The sequence below is a fragment of the Meles meles genome, chromosome 1 (assembly GCF_922984935.1).
Source record: "Meles meles chromosome 1, mMelMel3.1 paternal haplotype, whole genome shotgun sequence".
Taxonomy (NCBI): Eukaryota; Metazoa; Chordata; class Mammalia; order Carnivora; family Mustelidae; genus Meles; species Meles meles.
Window position 1 is genome coordinate 111308438 of NC_060066.1, and position 27939 is coordinate 111336376.

Sequence of the window (27939 nt, forward strand, 5' to 3'; positions counted from 1 at the left end):
CGGCTCAAGGCCCGCCGCCGGGAAGGGCCCGCCCCGCTCCAAGGGAATGTCATTCGTCCCCTCCCGGAACGCGCGCAATGGTACTAACCCGGCCGCTTCCTCCTCCCCCTCCCAGGCCTTCCCGGAGAGGCACCGCCTCCTGCGCCCCGCCCACCAAGTAGCCTCGCCTCCTTGACCCCGCCCCTCCTTCGACTATTTTACTATGGAACCGCCCACCGCCAGCACCACCTCCTGCTTTGCATGGACACGCCCGCAGGTCCCCGCCCCAGTTCGTCACCCGGCCAGAGGTGACGCCTACTCCCCTCCTTAAAGAGGCAGAGTCCTCTTTCTCAACTAAAAAAGCCTCCCAAAGGGCCGGTGGGGTGGGTGGTGCGGCCAAGGAGCGTTTCTTCTTTCCCGCACGGTCCTCCCGGTGTGCACACTCACCCGGACCTCCCCACCGCCTGCCGCAGCACTGGGGAGCAACCCGAGGGGACCAGCAGAAAGCGCGGAGGGGGGCAGGGCAGCTTGGAAATTTGGCCATCTTTGACAGAAACGAATTGGAAGCTGCCAAAGGAAGGGGTCTTTCCCTCACACTTTCCTGCTGCGCTGGTCCCAGCCTGCTCCTCTGTCTTCAAGGCAACCCCCTCACGCCTCCAGGATGCCACCACCCTGCCCCATCCCCTCTCCGGTCCCCGGTCTTCACCGGTCAATCAGTGCACGGTGCTGGCGGTTGTCGGCTTTCTCCCTTCCCAAGGGAGTAGGCCCCTCTCGGGGTTGCACTCTTCTCCACCCTCTCCAAAGCCGATTCTTGCCGAGGTCCTGTGGACGCGGTGGCTGTTGCAGGGTCTCTCCTTCCACGTCGGGCCCAGCCCAGCCCCGCTCACGCATCGCTACCTAGTGCCCTAGAGGACCTTCGCCTCAGATCCTCGAACGGCTTCACGACCGCTTTTTTTAATCGAAGTATCGCTCCCTTGATTTTTCGGGAGGCCTGTGCTTTGCAGAGCACGAAGCCCAGGCATCCCGGCACCGTCCCCTGTGAAGTGAGAAGGTAACCCATTAGGCTGCACTTTTTCTCAGAAGGAAAATGACGAAGCACGTTGCTGAATAAAGCTCAGATTCCGGCTACTCCTGTTTTATCTTTGTGGCCCTTGTTGCTGCCCTGACCAACTGTTATTATACAGACCTGTCTACTCACAGTCCTCCCCAGAACACACTGTTGTTCCATCTCTGTATATGTGCTTTGTAGAGTCTTGATCTTAGTTGTTTCTGCAACTACGAGCACTAGCCCCACAGCTTTTCTGAATCAGTTCAGTCAAGACTGCCTATGTTATAACGTACTGCGTATTCTCCCTGAAGATAGAGGCAACATGGCCCAGAGAAGTAAATAAATATTCCTTGCTTTTGCTCTACCACCCATAGTTTTAACCAGGATACTTAATTCTGTGTCAATTTCCCTGTTTATAAAATAGGAAACCTTCCTTGGGGCAATCTTTTAACTAATGGTGCTGGTTGTGAAGGATGTTGCAGGAGAACCCTGAATGATAAAGCTTTCCAAACCACTTAAAATTCTTGGGTGACCATGTAAGTTTTTATACCATGTCTCTCCAGCCTAGATCCTACGGAAAACTGTTTTTTTCACAGCCAGATGTTTTCTCTTTGTCTCCCATCATGACTGAGGATATAAGTAAAGAAAAAACATGATTGTACATATAAACAGTATAAATCTAAGATCAATTGAAGGATTCCAAATGGGAAATAATTAAAATCCTTTTTTGTTGGGGGGCACCTGCGTGGCTTAGTTGGTTAAGCATCTGCCTTCAGCTCAGGTCATGATCCCAGGCTCCTGGGATGAGCCCCAAGGTGGACTCCATGCTCCGCGCGGGAAGCCCGTTTTTCTCTCTCTCCTTCTGCCCCTACTGCTCCCCCTGCTTATGTTCTCTCTGTGTCAAATAAATAAATAAAATCTTTTTAAAAAATTAAAAAAAAACTTTAAATACTTTTTTGTCATGTTTTGGCAATAAGTGAGAACCTCTGTAAAAGAAGACAGGAGGGGGGCGCCTGGGTGGCTCAGTGGGTTAAAGCCTCTGCCTTCGGCTCAGGTCATGATCCCAGGGTCCTGGGATCGAGCCCCACATCAGGCTCTCTGCCCTGCAGGGAGCCTGCTTCCTCCTCTCTCTCTGCCTAGTTGTGATTTCTGTCTGTTAAATAAATAAAATATAAAAAAAAAAAAAAAGAAGAAGACAGGAGGAAAAAGTAAGGTACACACATAGGGAAAGACAGCTAAACCCAGGAATATGCAAGAAACATTTGGGGTTGCAGAAGTAGATGGAAAAAAGGGATTTACAGAATGGACCTATAAGCGAAAACCACTGCTAAAATAAGCTCCTGAGTGGAGTGTTCCAGCCCAGGTCACTTCTACTTACAAAGATCAAAGACAAGCTCATTCTAACAATACACATACAAAAAAGTCTTAACCATTTTACTAGGCATTACACCCTCCACTCTATGTGTTAAAAGTCAAAATTATTTACTGAACCAGAAGAAAAATGTAAATGAATACTAAATGTGCAACTCCAGGATGGAGGAGGAATAATATTAAGAAGACATGTGCTACAAGTCATGAAATCTACAGGTTAGAGTCTCCATAGCAATGTTAACTTAGCTACATTAGCACGTGGGATAGAACTGCGTTTTAAAATAGTATTTATTCTGGGGCGCCTGGGTGGCTCAGTGGGTTAACCCTCTGCCTTCGGCTCGGGTCATGGTCCCAGGGTCCTGGGATCGAGCCCCACATCGGGCTCTCTGCTCCGCAGGGAGCCTGCTTCCTCCTCTCTCTCTGCCTGCCTCTCTGCCTAGTTGTGGTTTCTCTCTGTCAAATAAATAAAAAATATTAAAAAAAAAGTTTAAAATAGTATTTATTCTATCAAATAGTTTATTTTTGTCTTCTGAATTTTTTAATTTCCATTCATTGCCATCTCACTTGAGAAAGAATTCTATTTGGCTATATAAAGATCTTGCAGGCTGTCTATACATAAATACTAATGGATAATGATGAAATCATTTTTAAAAGCATCCTATAAATAAATGCTTCAAACTGTTTCTGCTACTCTAGAAATTCTAAGAGAAATCATTTTTAATCCAAATGGTAACATTGTTAAAAATAACGGCTTTTGACGTGAAAGAGACCTGGGCTTGATTTTTTTTTTTTTTTTTCCGTTTTGAAATTTGCTTCTCATACTGACGAGAAGCACTCACTGTGAAGCAAACATAGATGGCAAAATTTGGCTTCTTATTTCTCCAACTACTCACAGTATCTTTTATTTCAGTTTTCCACAAATCTTCTCTACCTGTAAATTCTGCTTTCAAAATGTTTCTGTTCCCTCAGCTCTTGATAAACTTACCCCGAAATTTGGGGGTTGGAAGAAACCCCCTCCTATTTTATGGAGAAGTCTAAGACACAGTCATTTAATGACTTGCCAAGATTATGCCAATTTTTAGGGAGTAGAATTTAAGTCCAACACTCTTCAGCACTGTTCTAACTCCTGCGGGTTGTTCATTCCCATTAATATTTATCATTGTAGAAGAGAACATGACGTTCTACCCTCTGGATGATGAAAGTAAGACTCAGAAAGGTTGAGCCCACTCAGCCAGCTGGTGCTAGGGCTGTAAGAGGCTCTACCAAATTCTTGCCTTGGTCAAAGCCCTTGGTTTTCCCTCAGTTTCCTACTTCTTCTTCTTTTTTTTTTTTAATTTCCTACCTCTTATACTGTTTTTTACCAATTCATCTACCTCATTGTTCAGACCAAAACGGACAAGTTTCAACCCCAAAGGAATACCACTAAGAGAGTCATTTGTGACTGAAAATGAAGGGTTAGGAGGGAATGGTGTCTTGACTTTCACAGTGCTCCTCCCCAATGCTGTAAGAAAAGAGCCAGGAAACAATGTCTTTGTTAGGTTGCCCATGAAAAAGAAACAAATCTCCCTATCCCAGCTTTCATGAGTTCATTTTAGTCAATGGGGAGTCTTAGAGATTCATCCCTACTGGGAAAATTTAGGGCTAAGTGTCTCTTTTGTAAGGAAGAAATCAATATTCCCACCCCCTTCCTTCCCAGCAGCTCCTCCTAGGGCTATTGGCACTTTGATGTGAGTGTGGGTCTCCTATGTCACCATAAATCTGATGTCCACAGTCTGGGAATTAGAGGCACCCTCTCTGTGAACACTCAGACAGATCTGTGATGGGACACTCAGATTTCTTAAAAAGGTGCCATCACCTCAAACCTGTATGGTTGTGTCTCCTGCCCTCACTGTCTGCCTTCTTAAAGTCAAACTTTGTGACTTCCAGCCTGCTATTTTCTGAGCCCTAAATGACTGATACATCAATGCTGATCCTCTTCCCCAGGTTTCCAATTTCACACAGCCCATCATGGCTGAACCAGACACAACTGGGGTACTCCATGTGCTCCAACAACTTCTCCCAAAATCTCTTCATCTTCATGCCAGTTCTTCATATCTGTCATTATTGTCCCACATCCCTTTTGCTCTTTAAATTGCACTAATTGACTATTTCATTTTATTCTTCACCTGTTTCCCAACAACAGTTCTGGGTAAATATTTCTACTACTTCATTTTCTTCTCCCAGACATTTCTCTCAGAATGTTGACCTTCAGATACACCTATTTTACTTTTCCTGGGTTCTACCTTCCATCCTGGATGCCTCCCACTTCCCACAGTCATCCTCTCCCCAGCTTCTCTGGAGCTGCTACCCAACCGCTGCCGCTTGACTCTACCTCCATGCTTTGCATCCAGGTTGCTCTCATTTGCCACAATGCCTTTTTGGAATCCTTGGCCACCCATCCTTCCAGTAGTGGAAATTCCTAATGCTGAGATGTACCCACATTCTTGTTTCCACCCCTGCACTGCCAGACATTTCTAGAAAAAAAACCCCCACAAAACCAAAGAAAGTGGGTCCCGACCAAACTTTGGGCGATGAAACTTCAACTGAACTTTGTTACTATTTACTTGACAACTCCTTCACGTAGCTTTATAACCTCCTATATCATTTCCCACAACAGTTATTCCAAATTTTATCTGCTACCTCTCCTACATTGTAAGACCTACCTTGTCATCTCACCCCACCACTAAAGTGGCTTCTTGCTCGGTTATCTGTCCTCCATTTACTTACCCCTTGCTTTCGTATCTCAGTAAGATCTTTCGTACTCCATTACTCTTTTGCCCTCTTTCTTTTCATTCTCAATTTATCCAAAGGGTAACCTATATTCTCATAATTCCTTTTCCTCCTGGGTAATTAACCCAACCAACCATTCTACCAGAATTCTCTCTTCAACATGGTCATACTTAATCACCCAAAACATCCAATGAATAACCTCTCCTTTCTTATAGTTTGAACGCCAAGATAAAATGATATTCTGGTTTTGTGCCCCCCACACACCCAGTTTTATTGAGATATTTTTGACACATAACATTGTATAAGTTACGGTATACAATATAATGATTTGATATATGTATATACTGTGAAATGATCACCATATTAAGTTCAATTAACATCCCTCGATGCACACAGTTACAATTTTCTGTAACTTAAAGATCTCCTCTCTTGGCGGGGTGTCTGGGTGGCTCAGTGGGTTAAAGCCTCTGCCTTCTGCTCAGGTCATGATCTCAGGGTGCTGGGATGAAGCCCCACATCGGGCTCTCTGCTCAGCGGGGAGCCTGTTTCCCTTCCTCTCTCTCTGCCTGCCTCTTCTGCCTACTTGTGATCTCTGTCTGTCAAATAAATAAAATCTTTAAAAAAAAAAAGATCTCCTCTCTTGGCAACTTTAAATATGTAATACAGTATTGTTGACTATAGTCACCATGTTATACATTACATCCTTGAATCTGTTTATCTTATAACTGAAGACTGCTACCTTTTGAACACCTTCACCCATTTTGCCCTACCCTCTACTCCCTGTCTCTGGTAACCACCGATCTCTTCTGTTCTTGTAAGTTTGGGGTTTTTTACATTCTGCTTATAAATGAGATCATACAGCATTTTTCTTTCTCTGACTTATTTCAGTGAGCATAATATCCTCAAGTTTCATATGTGTTATTGCAAATGGCAGGATTTCCTTCTCTTTTATAGCCGAAGAATATGCCACTGTAAGTATATACCACATTTTTTCAATCCATTCATCTGTGATGGACAGACACCTAGATTGTTTCCATGTCTTGGCTATTGTAAATAATGCTGCAATGAACATGGGGGTGCAGATGTCTCTTGAGATAGTGATTTCATTTCCTTCAGATATATACCTAGATGTCTGTCCTCTTCATTGATTTAAATTCCTCTTTTTGTCTTCTAATTGTGAATGTTCCTTAAAGCCTTTTGTTCTTTCATCTTTCCTCTCTTCAAGTCTCCCTACAACACTTCTCTCACTGTTCTAACTTCAGCCATTGCCCCTTTGGAAATGACCAACACATCCTAGGTCTCTTGAACTTCAATCCTGCATTTCTACCTACTCAGCTTGGTCATCTAGAATCAACTTTGCAGGTCAAAAAAACAAATTCACCATCTTTCAAAATTAAGTCTCACCTCTGAATTCATCATCTTTAACTTAGTTTCAAAACCTTGGCATTCTTTCTGACTCAAAATCTCCATCTATTTATCTCTTCTCAGTCACCGGTATCCACAAATTTCCCCTTAAATCAATTTCTTGTTTTCTGGTCCCAACTTGGGTCTGTTGTAATAGCCTCCAAGTAGTCATTCCTGCCCTCCTCAGCCAATTCTCCATGCTTCTTCCCGATAGATCTTCCTAAAAGACCCATTTATTATATATTATAGGGCCCCTCTGCCCTAAGATCAACAGTGTGGCTTAAAAGGAATAATATCGGCTTGAGAATCACCTGGACGTGGGTTTGATTGAATATTGGATGGCAATTTACTAGCCAAGTAACTTCAAAAAGAAGAAAAAATGTTCTTTTCTTTCTCATTCATTATAGAAGTAAAGTGTTTAATCACCCATTTTAGAACATAGCCTGTGTACACAAACATTTAATATCCTCTACCTTTTAAGGTAGTTCCTAGTCTTGACCTGCGTCTTGAGAACAAAATCGTACACTTCTTTGTGTTTTGCAATCATTTAGTAGTTGCCATATTAAGTGAGCATCTACTAAATGCAGGGCATCTTGGGGGAGGTACAAAAAATGAATCGGGTATTCAATGTATCAAATTTTGTCCTTAAAGTCTAATCAGACTTATACGGGGGAGTCATTCATTTAAAAAAAGGGGGAGTGTTGTAGGGGGGTAGTTCAGTAAGTGCCAGGCATCATGCAAGGTAGCAAAGATTTAAGTAAACGTAAGATAAGTCCCCTCATGCTGGGACCTGGGATCAATCTAGTTAAAAATACTGACAAGTGAACACTTATAATCAATTATAATAAATGCTATGAAATGGATAAATACCAGGTGTTTGGGGCACACAGAAGAGAGGCATATAATTCAGACACGAGAGTTAGGGAATGCAACAAGACCTGAGGGGAATCTCAAAGAATGCGTAGGAGTCAGGCAAAGGACTCAGCAATGTGCAAAGACTAAACTGTGTGACAAGTGTATATAAATAACCACAATACAAGATAGAAAGTAATAAATAAGTGGCAGAGCAGAGACAAAAGTAAAATGGCCATCAGAGGAGATACATTATACATGGGGGCTGGGGGACATGAGCAGAAACTGCTTCATGGAAGTGGAGGCATTTGAGGCAACCTGAAGGGGTCAGGGGTCAGGTTGATCAGGCCCCTAGTGGGGCCAGATGTCTCCTTGTCTTCTCAGTGTTCTACACAACGCCCTGTGCACAACGGCACAACACCTTGTCTGTCGTCATGATGATGATTGACAATGATGACGACATCTTGGTTTTTCTCGTGAAGTTGGTTCTTCTGATTTCCTAGAATGCTTGTACAGGGAGACTCAAGATTCAACAGAGCCACTTCCAGGTGAAGGGGTCCTTGATCAGGCTCTCCTGGCTTTGAATCCCAGCTCCACCATCAGATGGCTGTGTGATCTTAGAAAGATTACTGAAACTCTCTAGGGTTTAGTCTTCTTTTTCATAAAGTGGAGCAATGATAATATTTTCCTCACAGGGTAGTGTGAGGAATAAATGAGCAACTACATGCAGACATGTAGGACTATGGCCTTGCACAGTAAGTGCCCAATAAATGTTGGTTATTCATATATTTTCTCACAATGGGATTGGCCTTAGGGGGAGATTTTAGGAGCCCTGAGAAGGTTACCTCTCAATACTTCACTTATTCCCACGTTTAAATCTCACTCACTGGTATGTCTTCCATTCTCCTAACACAATCCTTTAAATTCTGCCATTAGAAATTCATACCTTTGGATTCAAGATGTCACTTCCCCAAAAGACTTTGGGAAGGGTAACACAACAAAGGGTTAACCCTGTTTTATTTTAATAATTTGTCTGGCCAGATCTCGATTCTCCTTAACTGTTAACTGTACTGAGGGAATATTGTGGGGAAGAAAGGAATGGCTAATTCTAAAGCATGGAGAATTTTTCCCCAAAAACTAAAGCCAGGAGATGCTCAGAAGGTTTTCTGAGGGCAATAGGTCCTCTGGGATTGGAAGAAGGGATGGACTACAGAGAGATGCCAAGAAGTAATGAGAAATACAAAAACAAGGTCATTTGTGTCAGTAAAGACACGCTTTACTAACTTAACAAACAGTGCTAACCTTGACTTAGGGGACTCTCCATCCACTGCCCCTTTTTCTACTCTGTGCTGTGTTTCAGGATAAATAATTTCACTTGGGATAAATGCTGAATCAATGAAGGAGACTGTGCAGGTGATCAAGAAACCCCTGGTTTTAAGATTTCATAATGACTTTTACATGTTTACTTTCTTAGTTATTATTTGTAATAAAAATTAATAAGTGCTTAATATGTGTCTTAGTGGCAAGTTCAGTTGAGTGAAAATTTCATTAGAAGGTGAAAAAACAGGGGTGCCTAAGTGGCTCAGTTGTTTAAGCTTAACCGTTCAACTCTTGATTCAGGCTCAGGTCACGATCTCAGCGTCCTAAGGTGAGCATCACATCTGGGGCTCTAGTCTCTGTGCACCATGGTGAGTCTGCTTGAGACTTTCTCCCTCTCTATCTCTCCCTCTGCCTCTCCCCCAACTCGTGCTTGCAAGTTTCTCTTTCTCTTAAGTAAATAAATAAATAAATCTTTTTTAAAAAGGTGAACAAATAGTCTTCTTCATGAATCTTATAGTCTAGTCCAATAGAGAAAACACAAAAAGTTTAATAACAATTAATTCCTAAATTGTATTGCAAGTATAACAGACATGAAACAAACTCTGGGCTTCCGGGGGGGTTGAGCAATGAGTAGAATCTTGAGCAATCATTTGCAGCATCGGAAGTTGAACTGGGCCTTAAAGGATGGGATTTGAACAGTTCCAGGAGGGGACAGTGACCCAGGAGGGAGAGGCAAGGAGGCAAGCAAGAGACGGAAAGAAGAACAGAATATGTGGGCAGAAAACGATAATAGTAATGAAGAAAACAAGCCATCATGACAGCTACCCTTTACTGAGTATTTGGTATATGTATGTGCCAAGCAATATTCTAAGGACTATGTTCATATCGTCTCATTTAGGACCCATAATGGCCCCACAAAGTATGAACTATGGTTCCCGTTTTACAGTTAAGGGGTCAGATACTTTGAGAGATAAGTCACTGTCCTAAAATCATGTAGCTAAATGGGAGCTAAGATTAAAGTCCAAGTCATTCTGGGGTGAAAGCTCTTAGCTCTCCAGAGCACAGCCTCTCTTAGTGCAGGTGGTGGGATGCAGTGGCAAATATGATTGAATAAATAGGGTAGGAATTCATTACACAGAATATAATTTAAAGAAAGCATGCAAGAATGATATACCATAAGGTTAAAAAACAAAAACAGAAACAAAACCCACAGTTTACCAAAAGCTGCTTACGGAACAGGCATAACTTCTTCACAGGGTAAACCAGAGTGTGATTTAGAGTTATACCCATTTTACAGATGAGAAAACCAAGGTGGAGAGGATGAATGACTTGGCCAAGCCGCACAGCTGTTAAATAGCCCAGCCCAGATTTGAACACTCGGCTGACAGCAAAGCCTGTGTTCCTGCTGCTATTCCACGCTGCCTCTCTCCTTGAGCAAGGGAAAAACTGGGTAAAAATAACACCGGTGCAATCTGCGGCATTCTTCAAAGCACTTTCGGATTCACAGCCGCATCGGATCCTTACGATAACCCTGGGATAAGTTTGGAAGAGATCTCCCTCATCCATCATGATGAATAATAATAACAGTCAGAATAATCATTAAAATAATAATCTTAGGCAGCACTGAGTGTTCCCCCTATACCTGGCTCTGTGCTGAGGGCTTTACATGGATTGTATGGTTGACTTACAGCAATCATATAAGATAGGCTCTGTTATCATTCCTTTTTTTTTCCCCCCTGTTATCATTCTTAACTTGCACATGAAGACACTGGGGCTCACAGAGGTAAAATGACTTAATGAAGGAGGCTGGCCTCAAATAAGTTGCAAGCACTCACTCAAGGTCCTATGACAATGAGTGTGATCCCTGGATGAGAACACAGGTCCCCCACTTCCACAGAACTAGAGCAGGCAGGGAGAGGAGCTGGAAGGCTACAGAAGTTTAGGGGCGAGGTGAGGCAGCCCCTGATGGAGTAACATGAGGGAGACTGAAGACGCTGCACAACCAGGCGCCATCTGAGGAAGGCTATAGTGGCTCACTTCTGAAGCATTTGACCAGAAGAGGAAGGAAGAAAAGCTTCAGTTTGGTTTCTAGCCTAAAATGGGTGCAAGTGGTGGTGGGGCATTGTGATCAGAACCAAGAGTGGTTCAAAAACAATGCTGGTCCACAGTGAGACGTACCACATGCCAACTCAGGACGGCCGTGATAGAGAAGACAGATGACCTCGAGGGCTGCTGGTGGAAATGTAAAATGGTACAGCTGCCTTCGAGAACAGCCTAGTAGTTTCCTAAAAAGTTAAGCATAAGTTTACCATATGACCCAGCAATTCCATTCCTGGGTGTCTATCTGAGAGAAACAAAAACGGGCCCACACAGACTTGTATGCGAATGTTCTACCATAGCATTATTTCTCCAGGCCAACGAGCGAGAATAATCCAAATGTCTATCAACTGCTGAATGGATAAATGAAATGTGGGGTGTTCCTCAGCAATAGGAATGAAGGACTGATACCCACTGCAGCATGTACGCACCTCAAAATCACTACGTGAAGTGAAAGAAGCCAGATACACAAGACCACGTATGCCATCATTTCATGTACACACAATGTCCGGAAAAGACAAATCCATAGAGACAGAAAGCAGATTAGGGGGGTCAGAAAGAGGGAGCAACAGCAAATGGGTATCTTTGTGGGGTGAAGCAAATGTTTGAAAACTGGACTTGGGTGGTGATTGCACAACACTGAATTTACCCAAAAAATCATTGAATCTTGCACTTAAAATGGGTGAGTATGTAAATACGGTATGTAAATTATATCTCAATAAAGCCTTTTTTTAAAATTTTTTTTATTTTTTTTTTTAAAGAAAAGTGAAGCTGGGGCTCCTGGGAAGCTCAGTTGGTTAAGTGACTGGTTTCGGTCAGGTCACGATCCTGGGATTCCAGGATCCAGTACCACATGGGGGCTCCCTGCTCAGCAGGGAATCTGCTTCTCCCTCTGGCCCTCCCTGCTCTCATGCTCTATCTCTCAAATACATAAATAAAATCTTTTAAAAAAGAAAAGAAAAGTGAAGCTGGCTCGTGAAGCAACAAAGAACAGTTTTAGAATCATAGGCGACCACTGGACCCTGAAGCAGAGAGGCCCTGCCAGGGGAGAGGGCAGGCTGAAGATGCGGAGGTAAGAGCTGAAGCAATACAAATGAATGGGTTCACCAAAGAAAAAGGCACACAAGAGAAAAGGAAGACATCAAGGACAAAACCTTTGATGTCACTACCATTGGGTCAGGGACGCCAGTCTGCCTTGGCCGATGCAGTGTTCACCTGGTAGCAACAAGTCCTACTAATATTAAAATGTCCTTATATTCTCCAAGCTTGCACCCATTGAGCACAGAGGTACATGCCCCATGGCTTGGCAACCAACAGGGTCAGTCTATGTGGGGGAAAATTGCCTCGAAGTGACAAAAATACACAAGGATAAGTGGGAATGGACTGAATATATTCCACATTTTGATGCTAAAAAGAGAACTGCATAAACATGTTCACCCAAATTAGAAATAACATCAGCATTAGGGAGTGCGGTGTTTCGAGAGCTGTGATATTTCACTTAGTCGCTGACCACCAAGAAGGGTGGGCCTGCACCAGCGCTGGAATCAGGCTCTTTGGCGTCCACATCGACTTCTGAATTTAGAAGGAGCCAGCACACATTCTCCTGTAAACTCTGCACCTGCTTTCCCACTGCAGAAGGCAGCGACCCCTCTTCCTCCAGCCCCCACCCCAGGTTTAGAACTCTGGGGAGGAGGATCCTCCCAGGCTAGGGACTGAAGATTCCCTCCTTCCCCCAAGGCCTGACAATCCTTTTTTTCTTTTTCCTTTCTCATTTCCAGTGAAAATGAAACAAATTTAGACTACTGTCCTTGGTTGTGAAATAAAAGGTGGGGGGGTGCGGGGAAAGAATCTGGGAGGTCAGGATAGAGGCGGCAGGGTATAGAAGCCGCCGCCCAAGGTGGGAAAACCTGACCCTGGCTTCAGGACTACCCATCACCCACATCACACGGTGAGGGGCAGCTAAGCAGGGTCTCTTAATCCCAGGTTCATCTGGAGATCAAGGCTGGCTTTCGGATTGAGGAAAAAATATACATTTACTTTCACTAACTTCTAACTCCCATTTACCATTGCCTTCAAATATAAACATGGGCGGTATGAGCCATCCATGACTTTTTCACTGACAGAATCACAGATATTTTTATATCACTTAAGGTTGTGGCAGATATCCCAAATATCGCTTATACTCACTGCTGATGACGCAATTACGGTAGCTATTAAATCTGCTGCTAGACCTTTTTATTGATGTCCTAATACAGAAGCGCATATATTAGTATACCACAGATTTAAAGCTTAAAAAAAAAAAAGACTTTATTTATTTATTTGACAGAGAGAGAGAGGTCACAAGTAGGCAGAGAGGCAGGCAGGGTGGGGGGGGGAGCAGACTCCCCGCTGAGCAGAGAGCCCATGATCTGAGCAGAGGCTTAATCCACTGAGCCACCAAGGCGCCCTAAAGCTTTTGATATTTTGATCATATTTCATTGTAACTCTTTTTGTAATGCTCAATATTTTCTCCTATGTGTTTAAAGTCATAATTCCATCCATTGGCTTCACCAGGCGAACCAAGGTGGGTCCATGTCACAAAAAAGTTGAAGAAATCCAGGACTGGAAAAACTTAACCCAGTCCCCATCCAGCACCACCAAAAATGAGCCTCCCTACAAAGCAGGCAATCCCACCATCAGAGAACATTTCCTCCGGGTTTTAAGATTCCCATTAAAATGCAAATACCCCCAAAGGAGAGGAACTTCTCGGCGTGTTATTTGTTAACCCCTTAAATAGGGCTGTTCCGCAGCTAGTTGAGCACAACACCCTACAATTCAATTAAACAAACATTTATTGAGCTTCTGCCACGGCTAAGGAACAAGGCTGGGGGATAGAGAGGGAAATCCTTCAAGGTTTCTCCTCTCAAGGGTGCCTGCGATCTAACAGAAGGAATAAAGCAAGTGCAGAAAAGACAGGAGAAGAGAAATGGTAGGGAGAATTGCAAGGAGCAAAGCGCTTCCTGGGTAAGGGATGGCTCCGAGGAGAGAGACTCCTTCAAGCCCACATTCCAGGATGGACTGAGTATGGACCTCGGAATACAATGTTGGCCAAGTTCACTGCCCAGAGTTGTTCAGTAGGTAAAGCACGAAGTCAGCTACCGCGGCGGAGCGCTGTGAGGCAAAAAGGGGCTTCGAAGCACAGAGGAGGGAGTGACTTAGTGTGGGTGGGGGCAGGGGAGAACCTGGAAAGACTGTTGATCCTGATGAATGTGGCACGGAGGAAGTGACACGTGAGCTGAGCCTAGTAGGATAAGTTTTAAAAAAGGGAAAGAGAGGATGGGGGAAGGTGGGGGGAGGGGCACCGCATTCCTCGACGAGGTACGCATAGAGGGCCTTTTCTGGGGATGCATTTAAAGTGAGAGTTTAGGGACAGTGGAGGGTCCAGGCAAGAGGTGGGTCTGGAATTGTAAAACCGAGCTGTACTGAGAAAGGATCTTAAATTTAACGCGGAGGAATTTATACCCCCATCTCTTTGGAACAATCAGGAAGGTCTTCATGAAGTAAGGCCTTCATATTTGAGCTCCGCCATTAAAGCATTAGAAAAATTTCAACAGGTGGGGATGGGGCAGGCAGGGAGTGTTTCTGGACACGAAAACTGGAGAGCCAGCAGGGTCTGAAAGCACACGGCTTGGTGAAAACGGGTGGGGGCGAGCGGTACACCTGGGGGAGAGGGCCGGACCAGCGCGCACCTGGCTGCAGGGGGTTCGGAGCGCGGGGGAGCAGGGCGGCCGGGTTACTGCGCAGGTTTCTCGCCCCAGAGCCCACCCTCCAGGTCAGAACCTCTAGTGCTGGAGCCTGTTTACCAAGGGCCCGAGGTGATCATAAGGCGCAAGAAAATCGTTTAGGGGCTGAGTATGGAGAAAAGGCCAAAAAGGAAGGTGGGCCTTGAGTGCTGGCAAAGAATCTGCACTTCGGCTGGAAGGTGGTGGGGAGCTGCTGAGAATGGACCCAGAGGGGGAATGGTATTTCTCCAGCCCAGAGTGCTTAGGGAAGATTTAAGGGGCACAAGAGTTTAGGATGGAAAGTGTGGGGACCCCGGAAAGGGCTATTACAGGGGTCCAGGTAGGGAGTCAGGAGGGCCTGAATCAGGCAATGGCAGTGGCAGAGGGAAGAGGACAGATGCAAAGACGTTTGGTGACAGAATTTACATGGCTCACTGGGCAGCTGAAGTGGGTGGAGGGGCTGAGTCACACTTGACTCCAGGGATCAGAGCTAGGCAAGGAGGAAACCAGCAGGACCATCACAAGAAAAGCAGGGGAGTAAGGCGCCTTTGTGAGGAAGGCTGTGTGGTTAGATGTAAAGACTGGCACAGTCAGAGGCCAAGAATACTGTTGGTTTTTATATTGAGCGAGGACGCACTGTGGGTAGTGGATCCAGGAGCAGACATGGGTGGCTATGGGGACTGGGAGGGGTAAAGGAGGGCTGCAGGGCCTGCCTTTATCACCATTTTGTTGAGGGACCCCTAACAAGGTGACAGGAGCTGTGAGCTGTAAACTTAGGCCAGTCCCTTCCCTTCTCAGGAGCTCCAGTTTCCTCTTTGGAAAAGCAGGTGATAATAAAACTTATCACCCACTCATCTCATGGGAGTGCTGGAGAGCAACCAATATACATACATAAATAAGTTTAAGGCACTCAGTAAGAACAAAGTGTGCTAGAAATGCTAAACAATAATAAATTCAGCCACCTCCTCCTCTGCCATGATAGTAAACAAGGTGTCTTTTTTCAGAAACAGATGTGGCCAACCAGATACTAATTCTGAGGCTGTCTACAGCTTCTAACAAGAGGTAAGTAAATCTAAACTCTCAATTTTCAAGAATTCCCTCATTAGGGAGTCTGAGTGTCCCTAATACCTCCATCAAACGGAGGGCCTGGGCCAGACTGCAGTTAGTCAACACAAAAATTATTTTATCATCCCACCTTCCATTCTAAGTATCCATGTGTGACTAATATCAGCATCCAAACTGCAGGCAGTCCCCACCATCCCCCTAAGCTACACTCTTTGTCACACCCCTGAGGTCCCTGTCTTGGCAGAATGGTGCCATATAAAATATTCAGATCCTAGGTAGGATGTGTGCCATCTACAAGGGAAAGAAGGCTGTCAGACAGAAAAAGTAAAAGAAAAAAAAAAAAGCGCTTCTCAAATGACAAAGATTGCAAATCCATGTTAAAGGAACACATCTCTAATGGTAGGTTCCGTGCAGAGCCCATCTCTTAATAAATCCCACACCAGTCTCTGCTCCCCTAAAGAGCAGACCCCCCTCCTCTGTGGTAAAATCCAATTTTCACACCTGGTAAATGAAATAACTCCGCTGTGAACCAAGGTCAGGTTGGGGTGAGCCGTTAACAGAAGGTTAGGGGCTGTGCCTCATGTAACAGCTCTTCTGGGAACCCCTTCTAGAGATTTGCTCTTTTTATGCCAGTTGATACTATTCAGCCAGAAAACCTCCAACCTCCTAGGTCACAAAAGCTAAAGCCCTTGTCACCTGGAGTGGTTATGAATGAGTGCTACGGTTCACGGGTCATATATGTGTGAGGCCTGGCCTTGGCCTTTACCTCTTGTTTGGTAGGAAGGTTCCTTACCATTTGTGTACTTTTAGGAGATAAGCTCATACAGCATTGCTGACAAATTGACCATGAGACAGGGTGATGCTACTGAAATTTACCATTGTAAAGGAGTAATACACCAGAGGAAGAAAAAAATATAATGCCCAAATCCAACTAGGATCTATGTACTGTGCAGACCTAATCAAGAACAACAAAGTGGAGGTCAGTTACAAATCAACAACGACCACACACACCACACACACACACACACACACACACACACACACACACACACACAGAGAGAACTGGAATGTGGGCCAGGAACACATCCCAGGATACAGAAGAATTTAGTAAAGGTGACATCACAGATAAGTAGGGATAGGGAGGATTACTCAAGAAATGCCATTGACATAATTATTCTACTGTTTGGAAAAAAATTAAGATCCTCATCTCACATCACATAATAAATTTCAGAGGGATTAGAGAGATAAATATAAAAATGAATCAATTTAAAAGAAAATATAGAATATTTATCTGACTTTGGGGACAGGGAAAGATGTTCTTAGAATAAAATCAAAGGAAAAATAAATAATTTGATAGATTTGATGAAATAAAAATGTAAAGTTCTGTATGTAAAAAAAAAAATCATGAAATTAGAAGGCTAGCAACCTAATGGAAGCAAAGTATTTCCAACAAATAGGATTTTAACAAATAATCGTATTAATATAGAAAGAGCTCATACAAAGCAGTATGAAAAAATAACCCGAGTTGAAATTTGACATTACAATTTTTAACATTTCAAAATTTACCATTTAACACACACACACAGAAAATTAATAGGAAAAAAAATCACTTGAATTCATGAAAACGTTCATTCTAACTAGAAATGGAAGAAACAGTACATCAGTTGTATTTTCTGTGTTGGCCTGGCTCACGGTGTAAATATTTGTTGACTTGTTCAGATTAACAAAGAGTAAGAAAATCCCATCAGCAATTTGTATGATTACATAGGAAGGGTTCGGCAAACTGTTTCCGCCAACTATTTCCGTAAAGGGCAGACAGTAAATATTTTCGGGTTTGTGAGCCACGAAATCTCTGTTGCAACTATTCAGCTATAGAGTGAAAACAGCCACCGAAAATCTGTAACTGAAAGAACATGAGTGGGTCCCAAAAACGCATTCTTCATGCAAACTTATATGTGAATTCTATATAATTTTAACATGTCATAAGATATTGTTCTTTTGATTTTTTCCCAAACCCTTAAATGTTTAAATATCATTGCTAGCTCATGGTCTGTACAAAAATATTTCATGGGACGGATTTGCCCTGTCCTAGAGCAAAATTTATGAAATCAATTTGATACTATATATCAAGAGGCTTTGAAAGGCCTTACACAGGGGTGCCTGGGTGGCTCAATGGGTTAAAGCCTCTGCCTTTGGCTCAGGTCATGGTCCCAGGGTCCTGGCATGGAGCCCCACATCGAGCCCCACATCGGGCTCTACTGCTCCGCAGGGAGCCTGCTTCCTCCTCTCTCTCTGCCTGCCTCTCTGCCTAGTTGTGATTTCTCTCTGTCAAATAAATAAAATATTTTTTAAAAAAAAAGGCCTTACACAGATTCGTCAGTATTACAATAATCAGGTACAAATACTTTTTTTAAATAAAAAATTAAAAGTATATACTCCTTTCACTGATTGTCCTAATAATTCCCTTTCTAGGAATTATTTATTTGGAAAAAGGAAATGTGGAAACTCGGAAATTCAGACAAAGAAGCATTTCAACATCGAGCAGAATGGTTAAATACTTCTGGTACTTTCATACAGTGAAATATTAGGCAGTCATAAATCTTTTGAAAAAACACGTATGACATCTGAAAAAAGCTCACATATAAAGTTTTGTGAAAAAAACAGAATATAAAATGTATATATCCTATTTTAGCAAAAACATTTGTAATACAATTTATATAGAAACATGTATACATATAGAGGAAAGAATGAAGGAAATGAATTAAAATGGGAATAGAGTCATGGATGCTGGATTTCTGGGTGATTACATTTTTCTTTATTCTTTTGTTCTAATTCTATACAGTGAATAGTTGTGACTTTGTAATTAAGAAAATACACCGGGGTGCCTGGCTGGCTTGGTCCGTGGAGCACGCGACTCTTGATCTCCAGGTTGTGAGTTCAAGCCCCGTGTTGGGTGCGGAGATTATTTAAAAATAAAGTCTTCAGAAAAAGAAAGCACCCTAATATATTTAAAATAAAATAAACTGGAGGAAAAGTCGTACCTTAAGTTCACACAAAATAGTGAGAGAAGATAAAAAGAAGATTCTTTCAAATGCAACTTAAATGTAAAATCTTGACAAAATCTGCAATGAAAACCAGACCCAGGCAACTGAAAGTCACCAGGGTCTAAAATTCATGCGAAATCACCACAGGAGGTTGGGGGGAAAGTTCTGATCAAAAGCAGCTGAGAGCTGGAATCCACAACTGCCCCTACACTCAACACAGCCAGAAAAAGAAGCAGGAGATGAAAGGGCTGCCTTAGGTCCTTGTGCACAGTGGAGCTGGAGACGGGGACACAGATGGTTTCTTGTTCCTACCCCTCAACACTTCCACCTTCACCCAAACAATAAACCACCAAACAGCTCTTGTCTCAAGCTTTAGAAAGATGGAATAAGAATTCTACAACCAAGGCTTGCTTCTTTTGTTTTAGTGTGGAAGAGGTATGGTTTCTCTCTTCCAAGTGTTACTTAGCCATTTCCACCTGGATGCATCTTTTGTTAGAGAGAGAGGGGAGTTAGGGCAGCTTAAGGAGATGGAAGGTTCCCTCAAGCACACTTTAACGGTTTCACAGTTTGGTCTAGAACCTGACCCGTGGACATGCTATCCTCTAGGGAGTTTACTATATGCTAGTTGACATGCTACACCTTTATATTGGTTGCGCCAATAAGGAGGACTTTTCCCAACATTGAGCAGTTGTCACACCAGTCAAGACATAGCAATAAGGCCTGGAGGGGTCAAATAATTTGCCCAGGGTCATTAGGTAATAAGGGGGCAGAGGCAGGTTTCAAATCTTACTTCCAAGTTTTCAGTATCAGTGGCTGAAATACTGAAACCAGATTTGAAGAAGAGGCAGGATAGAGTACAGGTGTTACCATCAAATAATCCAGAGTTCAGGGTTCAAGATCATAGCATGCATTGATTTTTCTTGACTTCAGCTTTCTCACCTTTTTTTTTTTTTTAAAGATTTTATTTATTTATTTGACAGAGAGAGAGCACAAGTAGACAGAGAGGCAGGCAGAGAGAGAGAGGAAAGCAGGCTTGCTGCTGAGCAGAGAGCCTGATGCGGGACTCGATCCCAGGACCCTGAGATCATGACCTGAGCCGAAGGCAGCGGCTTAACCCACTGAGCCACCCAGGCGCCCCAGCTTTCTCACCTTTAAAAGGAGGTAATAAAACCTCTCTCTCAGAACTTTTGGAAGTTCAGGGATAATATAAGGAAAATACCTAGCACATAGTAAGTCCTCAATAAAAGGTTGCTAGGAAGAGAACATAACTGTGTATATATTTTTTCTTCCCTTCATTTCCCAGGGATCTTTAATTCTTTGCTTTTCTATTTAAGATAAGGGAAGCATGTCTGAGACAACAGGTTTGGCAATGGGGCTACTTGATGCATGTTTACGCTTTAAAAATCGTGTCTAAACTCTCTAAGACCACAAACCACTGCACACGGTGCTTTCCTAGAAGAGCAGAGAGCAATAAACATATTCCTGTAGGAAGACTCAGTCTCACAGAGCCCCTGAGATGAGCCAAAGGAGAATTTTCTACCCACAAAGAGGAAGGTGGTAAGGTCCTTCACTTCCTTTGTGGTTTTAACCTAAACCACAACTCCTCCCTTTTCGCTATAAGTCCTTTCTTTACATCCATTCAGATGCGTGTTGGCTTTCTCCCACCTAATACATCACTCCCTTCTCTGCCGTATGGATAACTATCATATGCTTCTCTTCCTCCGAGGAAAGCGTCTCCAGCACACAAAACTGGTTTTGAGACGCTAACACAACCCATCCATTCAATTGCTGCCTGCATGGGAATCTGTTTCCCGAGACCTTTGGAAGGCTCCGGAGTTCTCCAATGCCCAGGCTTGTGTTGGAGGCAGAGAAGATGAGTAAACATTCTGTACATCATTTAGGCAAAAGGGGAAAATCTTCCTGCTCCAAAATGAATGAGAACATCAGGGTTTCCAGGTGGAGACAAACAGAGGAAATGCAATGTTCTTGTTTTGATTTAGCCTTTCTTTTTTCTTTTTCCTTTTTCTTTTCCTTTTTTTTTTTTTTTTTTTTTTGCTTGAGAGGAGAAAGAATGAATGAAAGGGGAAATAAATGCAATGCTCAAGCCAAGGAAAGGAAAATCAGAAAATCCCCCCAAAGTGGTAGGTTCAGGAAGGTGGGCAGAAAGCTGTCTCCTCACTGTTGCTGTGGTTCCTGAGTTAATATTTGCCAGACTTAGCATTCCTGTGAGTGCCGTTGGGATAATGGGCCCCACTCAGCATCACGTGAGTTCTCCATCTCAGCCGAGGGACAGGATTTCAACCATATCACACACAGCTCTCATTACTTGTAAGGAAATGATCTTACTGAAGAAAGCAGCACAAACCATAAACACATTTACTTAAAAAGGCAAAGCTGTTAGGTATAACCCTCAACTTCCGTACTAACAAGGTGTGCTGGTGTTAGCTGCTGATGTCCGAGTCCAGAATAGCATTTCCTAGAGTGGATCCAAGAGCCACTTCAGGTCACGGGCTGTGATGCGAGAGGGGCACTCTCGGGTTTAACTTTCTTGCCCGAAGGGGTAGAGTAACAGTTATTTTCTTTTCTTTTTTTTTTTTAAAGATTTTATTTATTTATTTGACAGAGAGAGATCACAAGTAGATAGAGAGGCAGGCAGAGAGAGAGAGAGAGAGAAGGCTCCCTGCTGAGCAGAGAGCCCGATGCGGGACTCGATCCCAGGACCCTGAGATCATGACCTGAGCCGAAGGCAGCGGCTTAACCCACTGAGCCACCCAGGCGCCCTGTAACAGTTATTTTCTAAGGAAGAATTTACTAAGTACCATCTATTTAAGCAGTGTTAGCTATCCCAAATTGTAGAAAAAGGAAATTCTTTGCCCTTGAGAAGTTTATCATCTTCTTAGGGAACCAGGATGCCAAAAATCAGGATTCTAAGGTGAGAATCATTAGATCTATCCTCACTCTTACCCTCCCTCCCTCTTTTAGGTTAAACCACAACAACAGCAACACTGGGACCTGGGGAGGCTGAGTGACTGTCCTTGGTCACACAAAGAGTAAATTCGCAGAGACAGAACCCAACTTTTCCAACTCCAAGACTGAGGGCCTTTCTCTCAGACTTCACTTACAGCTCAAAAGGAAGAGCTAGAACAAATAACTGTACAAAAGTTAATATGACACAAGCCACATGTCCAGAAAAGTGTTATGGCATGCAAATAAAAGGAATGCAAAGTCTGAATTGAGTTAGTCCAGAAAGGTTTCTTTGGAGGAAGTTCTGAACAAGGTGACTGGGTAAGAATTGTCAGAAATTCAGTTCTACCAACAACCATTTCTGAATGCCTAATATGTACAAAGCACTTGACACAGAGAGGAGAAAGCCTAATAAGATGATTATCACGTGGTCTGTGCCCTGAAAGGTAGCAGTACTATCAACTTTATTAATGGCAGAAGGGGAACAACTAAAGGAAGTCACACAGTGACTAGTTAGCAGGAAGAGAGAGGCAGACTCTTGGAAATATTGCGAAGGCAGAGAAAAACTGGCCAGGAACGAAGAGGGGATATACTTTGAGAGGGAGAATTCAAAATAGTTTGAAGCGTCACAGAGAAGGAAGGTTTTTTAGATTTAATCTGGGTAAAAGGGAAACAATCCATTAACTTCTACCCCCCAAAATATTTGGAATTTTCCTTATAATGTCTTAATCTGTCATATTGGTTTTTTTTTTTTTTTTTTTTTTTAGATTTTATTTCATTTATTTGAGAGACAGAGATCACAAGTAGGGAGAGAGGCAGGCAGAGAGAGAGAGAGGAGGAAGCAGGCTCCCTGCCAAGCAGAGAGCCCAATGCGGGGCTCGATCCCAGGACCCTGGGATCATGGCCTGAGTGAAAGGCAGAGGCTTTAACCCACTGAGCCACCCAGGCGCCCCTGTCATATTGTTTATAGCCAGATTCACTAAGAGCTTGATATCATGAAAACATTAAACACACACACACACTTGTGCGTGCGCAAAAAACTTTGGAAGCACTGTTCCAAAGCTCGTAATGGTCAAATCCCAAAGACAAAAAGTGCCTTGGAGACTGGTCCAACATCTCATCACAAATGAAAAGATCAAGATCCAGAGAAACAAAGCAAAAACTTACCTTTCCACTAAGGAAGGCAAAAAGGGTCAGGCTCAAACTAGAGCCACTTTGTTCCAGTTCTAGTGGTTATATTTTCTAAGCCAAAAATTGGGACACAAAATATGTGCATTTATAGGCATAATAGAGAAGAATATTTAAAATAAAAAAGAAGGTTAGTGGGGTCCTAGATGATGCTTCCAGAACATTCCACCACGCTGGTCCTTTTGTTTGCCAAAGGCATGTTTTAGAAAAGAACATAGTCTACTCAGAGTCAAGAGACCCTTCCACAGCCATAAAAGAAGTATCAGAGTCCATCTCCATTTGAACCCTTGGTGAAAAGAAAAGCTATGGGGACTCTAGGCAAGATTTTGATCAACAAAATGAGATGATAAATAACCTAAGACCATCAGTTCCCAGGAAACTAGGTTTCCTCAAAGCCTAGCATGTGTAAGGCTCAATAGATTCTAAATACAAACTATAGTAAAGTGATGATGACCCTGGCTAGTGCACTCTTTGGGTATCATAAGATATTCATATTGCAATAATTTTAACCTGGTTTATCTGCTACTTCCATAAATGCAAATCCAGTTATTTTACTATCACGGTGAGATCATTTCTGGCAATTCCAGAGCCAAAAAAAAAACACAAAAAAACTCTCAAATATTAGTGCAATACTGCAGGAAGCTTTGTGGATTATTCTGGTACTAAAATAGTCATCCAAGATATACATACACCAAGCCCTGTCCACACAAAATAATGTAATGATGTCCTTTATATAAAGAGACTTTTCTCTTTCGGTGGTACTAGATTTGCAGGAATTCATTCTCACTTTGTCACCTAACTCCTTTAGTGACAGAGAGCAGCAGTAAGTTAAGTTCCTCACAGTGACTGGAACCCATCACCTCTGCCTCATTATGCTGCTACTAAATAGCCCTGTGGAAACATCATCCTAAGAGTTGGTCAGAACAGAAAAAGCCAGAAAGATTCAGGACTCACACTTGATGACGTCATTGTTGTCATAAGTCAAGCAGCATTTCTCATCCATTAGTACCAGTACCTTTAGTACCATTCAAATTTCCGTATATCCCCACAATGTTTAGTAATAGCTTTGTTAAAAAATAGACTCACAGAGCTTTGCACTTGGGGTTTCTATGTATTGAATGTCTCATTCTCACTTCCTGTCTTTGCCTAGACTGGGAAGTGAGCTGATTCACTGTTATGATTCAGTGTGGGCTATGGTACTTGGTCAAGAAATAATGTCTTTCGGGCGCCTGGGTGGCTCAGTGGGTTAAGCCACTGCCTTCGGCTCAGGTCATGATCTCAGGGTCCTGGGATAGAGTCCCGCATCGGGCTCTCTGCTCAGCGGAGAGCCTGCTTCCCCTCCTCTCTCTCTACCTGCCTCTCTTGTGATTTCTCTCTCTCAAATAAATAAATAAATAAAATCTTAAAAAAAAAATAAAAGAAATAATGTCTTTCAAAATATATTTATTTGCATATGCATAGAATATCTCCAGAAATGTATATGCAAAACTGGTTGCCTCTGAAATGGCTGAGGGATGGGATTTACACACTTTGTGAATTTTACACTTCGTGTATCATCTACTCATTTGCAAAAAAATATGTTTAAAAAATTTTAAATGAATAAATAAATATTTTGGGGGTGCCTGGTTTAAGCCACTGACTCTTGATTTCAGCACACATCATGATCTCAAGGATCATGGGATCCTTGATCTGGGATCAAGCCTGGCAGTGGGCTGCACACTCAGCGGGAAGTCTTCATGAGATTCTCTCCCTCTCCCTCTGCCCCTATCCCCAGCCCCCACCCTGCTCCTACTCTCTCTTTCAAAAAAGAAGAAACCAGGGGCACCTGGGTGGCTCAGTGGGTTAAAGCCTCTGCCTTCGGCTCAGGTCATGATCCCAGGGTCCTGGGATCGAGCCCCACATCGGGCTCTCTGCTCACCAGGGAGCCTGTTTCCTCCTCTCTCTGCCCGCTTCTCTGCCCGCTTCTCTGCCTAGTTGTGATTTCTGTCAAATAAATAAAATATTAAAAAAAAAAAAGAAGAAACCAGAAGTTTAAAAAATCAATAAATATTCTTGTTAAGCTTCCTAATCCCTAAATATGCTTCAGCAGTGACAAAAGATAAATAGCAGTTGATTTCCAACTTGTTGGCTCCATTCTGATCCAACCGCTTCTTATTCCTCCACAATGCATCATGTATCACATTTTCTTTTAAATATCTGGCAGAGTTCATTTTTCAAAAGTTGCACGTTAGGGTCAATTTATTTTATTTATTTATTTTTAGTAAATTCTGTGCCCACAACATGGGGCTTGAACTCATGACCCTAAGAGATCAATAGTTGCATGCTTTCACAACTGAGCCAGCCAGACACCCCAGCAGCAAAGTTAATTTTTTTTTAATTCCTGAGAATTTTGAGAAATGCAAGTCAAATGAGATATCAACTCACACCTGTCAGAATGGCTAAAATAACAACACACATGCACAAACACAAAAGAAACAAGTGTTGATGAGGATGTGGAGAAAAAGGAACACTCGTGCACTGTTGGTGGGAATGGAGACTGGTGAAGTCACAGTAGAAATTGGTATGGAGATTCCACAGAAATAAAAAAATAGAATTACCATATGATCCAGTAATTCCACTACTGGGTATTCACCCAAAGAATATGAAAACACTAATTCAAAAAGATATATGTCTATTGCAGTATTATTTACAATAGTCAGGATATGGAAGCAACAACCCAAGTGTCCATCGATAGATGAATGGATAAAGAAGATGTGGTAAACAATGGAATATTACCCAGTCATAAAAAAGAATAAACTCTTGCCATTTGCAATGACATGGATGGATCTAGATGATATGAGGCTAAGTAAGAAAAGTCAGTCAGAGAAAGACAAATACCATATGATTTACTCATACATGGAATTTAAGAACCAAAACAAATGAATAAAGAAAAGAGACAAATAAAAAAGCAGACTTAACTACAGAGAACAAACTCATGGTTACCAGAGGGGTTATGGGTGGGTGATGGGTGAAATAGGTGATGGAGATTAAGAAGTACGTTTGTAATGATGAGAACAGAGTAACGTACAGAATTGTTGCATCATTATACAGAAACTAGTGTAACATTGTATGTTAATTATACTGCAATTAAATAATTTCTGAGAATTTTGTGTCAATGTTTGAAATAACTGGACATTCTTGGAGTGTGCCAAAACCGTGGTTGGGAATCACTGAAATACAGATTCTGAGAATGCTAGTCACATTTTAAAAAATTGGCAGGATCCAATGATACATAAATGCACATAAATTCTATCTGGTTTACTCAAATTCTCTTGTACTTACTAGATCAAATTATCGATTATTTGAGTATGGACAAAAATCTCTACATTGTAACATAAGTTGAAGCATTAAATAGATAAATATGGTGAATGGTTAAGAGATCTATCACAAAATTATAATACAGCATTTTGAAATGAGAGGAAGGAAAATCTATTCTCAGGGCGCCTGGGTGGCTCGGTCAGTTAAGTGTCTGACTTCAGCTCAGGTCATAATCTTGGGGTCCTGAGATCAAGCCCCACCACCAACCAGTTCCTAGCTCAGCAGGGAGCCTGCTTCTCCCTCTCCCTCTGCTGCTCCCCCACCCCCAAATAAATAAGTAAAATCTTAAAAAAAAAAAAAAGAAAGAAAGAAAATCTATTCTCTGATCCCTCACCAAAATACATATTCATTGTGTGTGTACCACTAGAAACTTAACTTCAGAATTTTAAACACGAGAAAAAGAAGCGTGTTGAAGTGAAAAACACATACTGTATATAGCAGCACAGAGAGCTGAGTTCAAATCACCCAACTTACTTTCTGACAATGTATTTAGCTCGTTTGTCACACGTCTGTCCACTGTTGGCTCTTTGCTAGGTTTTGAGCACTGAGCACAGAGCAGGGGCAGATGGAGCATAAAACTACAATACGGTGAGTGAGGGGAAACCACAGAGCAGCTCTGTGGGGGAGCGAACCTGGTCTGGGGACAGAGGTGGCCTTCTGGAGGGGTGATTGATGCTTCAAAGTGAGACCTGAGGGGGTGGCCTTGGAGTTATCTGGCTGAAGCAACTCCCTCCCCTTCAGGGTTTTTTTTAAACGTAAAACATGGGCATCCGTAGTCATCTCAGAGGTTTTCTCGCAAGATTTAATGTTTTGATATTTAAAGCATTTAGCGCCATATCTAGTCCATAGTAAATGCTCAATAAATGATAGCTATTACTGTTTGTTTTTTTCGGAGAGTCTCCTCTGGGTTACAGATGAGGCATCCCTCAAAAGTATAAAACTTACACAATGGCCCTTCCGCTAAATGCTCACGTTCTCCCGCACACACTGCCTGGCAGGGGCGGGGGTGAATAGACCCCGCGCACAGCATCTGGGCAGGAAGACTCGTGGCGAATAATCACCATGACCATGAGGGCAGCGCCCCCACCCCCCATGTTTTTTGTCACGGGGTTAACATGTTCTATGAGTAAGATCTAAAGTCCCAGCCCCCTCAAAGGCTGCTGGGTTTCCCTGTTTAATCAGACATGAAACAAATCGCGTGCTGCGGCAGAGGCGTACAAACACGCTTTAATTACAATATTGTAACACCAATTAGAGATCTATCTAATCGAGGACTCGGCACTTCCTGCTTGGATATTACTCCCATGTTGGGATAATTACTGCTAATTAAGCTTGGAACTAATTAGGCTAAATGATCTCATTTATACCAACAAAGATGACTTCTAGGAGTTCATAAGAAAAACGAGGGTGATTTTATCATTCCTGGACTATTTGGCATTTCACACTGGAAATAAAACGCCGTCCCCTGCCATCAAGGTGCACAGCTAGCTAGTTCCCCTGGAATTCCGTCCCAGATGGCAGTAGGATCTTCGTTTGCTCCTCACAGGTTCTCCTACAGTCAAACGAATAATATAAAAACAGCCTCCACTCAAATCCACTCTTCTTCCACAAATGACTAGCACAGTCTCACGAAGGGCAGCCCCCAAAAGCAGGGACAGCGGTAGAGGGGGATCCGTGAGCAGCCTTGCAGAGCCCGCTTGCCTTGACTTTGTTTCGTGCC

At 42.8% G+C, this 27939-nt stretch overlaps 1 protein-coding gene across 1 annotated transcript in view; it reads right to left on the minus strand.

The window, feature by feature from the left end:
• Positions 1-27939, minus strand: part of BCL9 (BCL9 transcription coactivator) — an 83898-nt gene that overhangs the window by 24046 nt on the left and 31913 nt on the right. The gene's annotated exons all lie outside the window — the stretch shown is intronic.